Genomic DNA, 6,198 nt, shown 5'->3' with positions numbered 1-6,198 from the left:
TAACGACATCTAGATTACAAGCATCATCATATGAATCTCAATCATGTAAAGCAGCTCATGAGATTATTGTATTGAAGTACATAGGAGAGAGATGAACCACATAGCTACCGGTACAGCCCCGAGCCTCGATGGAGAACTACTCCCTCCTCATGGGAGCAGCAGCGGTGATGAAGATGGCGGTGGAGATGGCAGCGGTGTCGATGGAGAAGCCTTCCGGGGGCATTTCCCCATTCCGGCAGCGTGCCGGAACAGAGACTCCTGTCCCCCAGATCTTGGCTTCGCGATGGCGGCGGCTCTGGAAGGTTTCTGTGGGTTTCGTCAATCGTATCAGGGTTTTCGCGACGGAGGCTTTAAATAGGCGAAGAGGCGGCGCAGGAGGGCTTCTGGGGGGCCCACACTATAGGGGGGCGCGGCCCCCCCTTGGCCGCGTTGGCTTAGGGTCTGGTGGCCCTGTCCCCCCTCTCTGGCGGTTCTCGTGTGTTCTGGATGCTTTCGGGCAAAATAGGAACCTGGGCGTTGATTTCGTCCAATTCCGAGAATATTTCGTTACTAGGATTTCTAAAACCAAAAACAGCAGAAAACAGGAACTGGCACTTCGGCATCTTGTTAATAGGTTAGTTCCAGAAAATGCACGAATATGACATAAAGTGTGCATAAAACATGTAGATAACATCAATAATGTGGCATGGAACATAAGAAATTATCGATACGTTGGAGACGTATCACCTAGCATCATAGAGCCGAGCAACGTAGAACTTACCTAAATAAGTTGTTGAGCTCTTTTTATATTTAGTTAGGAGTTGTAATCGTACTTAAGTAGTATCTTAGGATGTTCTCATAGGACCTGTGAGAATATCAACTTGTAAGACAATGTTTGTAATAATGTATGGAGTGTTATGACCTGCAATGTTTCTGTTGTACCACTCTGAGGGATATGGCAATTTGTGAAGAAGTCCCTTCACAAAGATCATATCAACGACTTGTATACTACAACATGCAGTGGTATGCTGGGTCACCGCAAATGGTAAAAGAATTGGTGTTGGCAATGTTTCCACTTCTAATGCAAAGCGCGAAAAACTGCCTGAAACTGCTAAAACTGCTGAAACTGCCTGTGATAAAACTGCTGAAATTTTTTCCAACATTGGGGATGATGATCCCATTGCTTTAGATTATAATGGTTTGGATTTTGATGATTGTCATATCTCTGAAGTTATAAAGTTATTACAAAAACTTGCTAAGAGTCCTAATGCTAGTGCTATAAATTTGGCTTTCACAAAACATATTACAAATGCTCTCATAAAAGCTAGAGAAGAGAAACTAGAACGCGAAACTTCTATTCCTAGGAAGCTAGAGGATGGTTGGGAGCCCATCATTAAGATGAAGGTCAATGACTTTGATTGTAATGCTTTATGTTATCTTGGTGCAAGTATTTCCGTTATGCCTAAGAAAATCTATAATATGCTTGACTTGCCACCATTGAAAAATTGTTATTTGGATGTTAATCTTGCTGATAACTCTACAAAGAAACCTTTGGGGAGAGTTGATAATGTTCGCATTACCGTTAACAATAACCTTGTCCCAGTTGATTTTGTTGTCTTGGATATTGAATGCAATGCATCTTGTCCCATTATATTGGGAAGACCTTTTCTTCGAACCGTTGATGCTATCATTGATATGAAGGAAGGTAATATTAAATATCAATTTCCTCTCAAGAAAGGTATGGAACACTTCCCTAGAAAGAGAATGAAGTTACCTTTTGATTCTATTATTAGAACAAATTATGATGTTGACACTTCGTCTCTTGATAATACTTGATACACACTTTCTGTGCCTAGCTGAAAGGCGTTAAAGAAAAGCGCTTATGGGAGACAACCCATGTTTTTACTACAGTACCTTTATTTTATATTTGAGTCTTGGAAGTTGTTACTACTGTAGCAACCTCTCCTTATCTTAATTTTGTGCATTGTTGTGCCAAGTAAAGTCGTTGATAGTAAGGTTCATACTAGATTTGGATTACTGCGCAGAAACAGATTTCTTTGCTGTCACGAATCTGGGCCTAATTCTCTGTAGGTAACTCAGAAAATTATTCCAATTTACGTGAGTGATCCTCAGATATGTACGCAACTTTCATTCAATTTTAGCATTTTCATTTGAGCAAGTATGGTGCCTCAATAAAATTCATCTTTACGAACTGTTCTGTTTTGACAGATTCTGCCTTTTATTTCGCATTGCCTGTTTTGCTATGCTTGATGGATTTTTCGATTCCATTGACTTTCAGTAGCTTTGTGCAATGTCCAGAAGTATTAAGAATGATTATGTCACCTCTGAACATGTAAGTTTTAATTGTGCACTAACCCTCTAATGAGTTGTTTTGAGTTTGGTGTGGAGGAAGTTTTCAAGGATCAAGAGAGGGAGATGATACAATATGATCAAGGAGAGTGAAAGCTCTAAGCTTGGGGATGCCCCGGTGGTTCACCCCTGCATATATCAAGAAGACTCAAGCGTCTAAGCTTGGGGATGCCCAAGGCATCCCCTTCTTCATCGACAACATTATCAGGTTCCTCTAGTGAAACTATATTTTTATTCCATCACATCTTATGCACTTTGCTTGGAGCGTCGGGTTGTTTTCGTTTTTGTTTTGTTTGAATAAAATGGATCCTAGCATTCATTGTGTGGGAGAGAGACACGCTCCGCTGTTGCATATGGACAAGTATGTCCTTAGGCTTTTCTCATAATATTCATGGCGAAAGTTTCTTCTTCGTTAAATTGCTATATGGTTGGAATTGGAAAATGATACATGTAGTAATTGCTATAATGTCTTGGATAATGTGATACTTGGCAATTGTTGTGCTTATGTTTAAGCTCTTGCATCATATACTTTGCACCTATTAATGAAGAAATACATAGAGCTTGCTAAAATTTGGTTTGCATAATTGGTCTCTCTAAGGTCTAGATAATTTCTAGTATTGAATTTGAACAACAAGGAAGACGGTGTAGAGTCTTATAATGTTTACAATATGTCTTTTATATGAGTTTTGCTGCACCGCTTCATCCTTGTGTTTGTTTCAAATAGCCTTGCTAGCCTAAACCTTGTATCGAGAGGGAATACTTCTCATGCATCCAAAATCCTTGAGCCAACCACTATGCCATTTGTGTCCACCATACCTACCTACTACATGGTATTTCTCCGCCATTCCAAAGTAAATTGCTTGAGTGCTACCTTTAAAATTTCTATCCTCTACCTTTGCAATATATAGCTCATGGGACAAATAGCCTAAAAACTATTGTGTTATTGAATATGTACTTATGCACTTTATCTCTTATTAAGTTGCTTGTTGTGCGATAACCATGTTCCTGGGGACGCCATCAACTACTCTTTGTTGAATATCATGTGAGTTGCTATGCATGTTCGTCTTGTCTGAAGTAAGGGAGATTTACCGCTAAAATGGTTAGAGCATGCATAATGTTAGAGAAGAACATTGGGCCGCTAACTAAAGCCATGATCCATGGTGGAAGTTTCAGTTTTGGACAAATATCCTCAATCTCATATGAGAAAATTAATTGTTGCTACATGCTTATGCATAAAAGAGGAGTCCATTATCTGTTGTCTATGTTGTCCCGGTATGGATGTCTAAGTTGAGAATAATCAATAGCGAGAAATCCGATGCGAGCTTTCTCCTTAGACCTTTGTACAGGCGGCATAGAGGTACCCCTTTGTGACACTTGATTAAAACATGTGCATTGCGATGATAATCCAGGTAATCCGAGCTAATTAGGACAAGGTGCGGGCACTATTAGTATACTATGCATGAGGCTTGCAACTTGTAAGATATAATTTACATAACACATATGCTTTATTACTACCGTTGACAAAATTGTTTCTTGTTTTCAAAATCAAAGCTCTAGCACAAATATAGCAATCGATGCTTTCCTCTTTGAAGGACCTTTCTTTTACTTTTATGTTGAGTCAGTTCACCTATTTCTCTCCATCTCAAGAAGCAAACACTTGTGTGAACTGTGCATTGATTCCTACATACTTGCATATTGCACTTGTTATATTACTTTACATTGACAATATCCATGAGATATACATGTTATAAGTTGAAAGCAACCGCTGAAACTTAATCTTCCTTTGTGTTGCTTCAATGCCTTTACTTTGAATTATTGCTTTATGAGTTAACTCTTATGCAAGACTTATTGATGCTTGTCTTGAAGTGCTATTCATGAAAAGTCTTTGCTATATGATTTATTTGTTTACTCATGTCATTTGCATTGTTTTGATCGCTGCATTCATTACATATGCTTACAATAGTATGATCAAGGTTATGATGGCATGTCACTCCAGAAATTATCTTTGTTATCGTTTACCTGCTCGGGACGAGCAGAAACTAAGCTTGGGGATGCTGATACGTCTCCGACGTATCGATAATTTCTTATGTTCCATGCCACATTATTGATGATATCTACGTGTTTTATGCATACTTTATGTCATATTTATGCATTTTCCGGCACTAACCTATTAACGAGATGCCGAAGAGCCAGTTGCTGTTTCCTGCTGTTTTTGGTTTCAGAAATCCTAGTAAGGAAATATTGTCGGAATTGGACGAAATCAACGCCCAGGGGCCTATTTTGCCACGAAGCTTCCAGAAGACCGAAGAGAAGACGAAGTGGGGCCACGAGGCGGCGCCACACTAGGGCGGCGCGGCCCAGGTGCTGGCCGCGCGGCCCTAGCGTGTGGGCCCCTCGTGACTCTCCCGACTCTGCCCTTCCGCCTACAAATAGTCTTCGTCGCGAAACCCCGATGCTGAGAGCCACGATACGGAAAACCTTCCAGAGACGCCACCGCCGCCAATCCCATCTCGGGGGATTCAGGAGATCGCCTCCGGCACCCTGCCGGAGAGGGGAATCATCTCCCGGAGGACCCTACACCGCCATGGTCGCCTCCGGAGTGATGAGTGAGTAGTTCACCCCTGGACTATGGGTCCATAGCAGTAGCTAGATGGTTGTCTTCTCCTCATTATGCTTCATTGTCGGATCTTGTGAGCTGCCTAACATGATCAAGATCATCTATCTGTAATGCTATATGTTGTGTTTGTTGCGATCCGATGGATAGAGAATACTATGTTATGTTGATTATCAATCTATGTGTTGTTTATGATCTTGCATGCTATCCGTTACTAGTAGATGCTTTGGCCAAGTTGATGCTTGTAACTCCAAGAGGGAGTATTTATGCTCGATAGTGGGTTCATGTCTCCGTGAATCTGGGGGAGTGACAGAAGCCCCTAAGGTTATGGATGTGCTGTTGCCACTAGGGATAAAACATTGATGCTATGTCCGAGGATGTAGTTATTGATTACATTACGCACCATACTTAATGCAATTGTTTGTTGTTTGCAACTTAATACTGGAAGGGGTTCGGATGATAACCTGAAGGTGGACTTTTTAGGCATAGATGCATGCTGGATAGCGGTCTATGTACTTTGTCGTAATGCCCAATTAAATCTCACAATACTCATCATATCATGTATGTGCATTGTCATGCCCTCTCTATTTGTCAATTGCCTAACTGTAATTTGTTCACCCAACATGCTATTTATCTTATGGCAGAGACACCTCTAGTGAACTATGGACCCCGGTCCTATTCTTTTAATCGAATACAATCTACTGCAATACTTGTTCTACTGTTTTCTGCAAACAATCATCATCCACACTATACATCTAATCCTTTGTTACAGCAAGCCGGTGAGATTGACAATCTCACTGTTACGTTGGGACAAAGTACTTTGGTTGTGTTGTGCAGGTTCCACGTTGGCGCCGGAATCCCTGGTGTTGCGCCGCACTACATCTCGCCGCCATCAACCTTCAACGTGCTTCTTGGCTCCTACTGGTTCGATAAACCTTGGTTTCATACTGAGGGAAAACTTGCCACTGTACGCATCACACCTTCCTCTTGGGGTTCCCAACGGTCGCGTGCTGTACGCGTATCATTGTGCAAGTTTCTCATTGCGAGCACGTACGACTATATATGGAAAACATGCCTACATGATTAATGAATTGATGTTCTTTCTTAATGCTTTATCAATCCTATCAATTGCCCAACTGTAATTTGTTCACCCAACACTTGTCACCTGTTATTGGAGAGTTACCACTAGTGTAGATCGCTGGGAACCCCGGTCCATCTCTCATCATCATATACTC

This window comes from Lolium perenne, chromosome 4 (assembly GCF_019359855.2).
Source record: "Lolium perenne isolate Kyuss_39 chromosome 4, Kyuss_2.0, whole genome shotgun sequence".
Lineage (NCBI taxonomy): Eukaryota > Viridiplantae > Streptophyta > Magnoliopsida > Poales > Poaceae > Lolium > Lolium perenne.
This window is presented reverse-complemented; position numbering follows the sequence as displayed.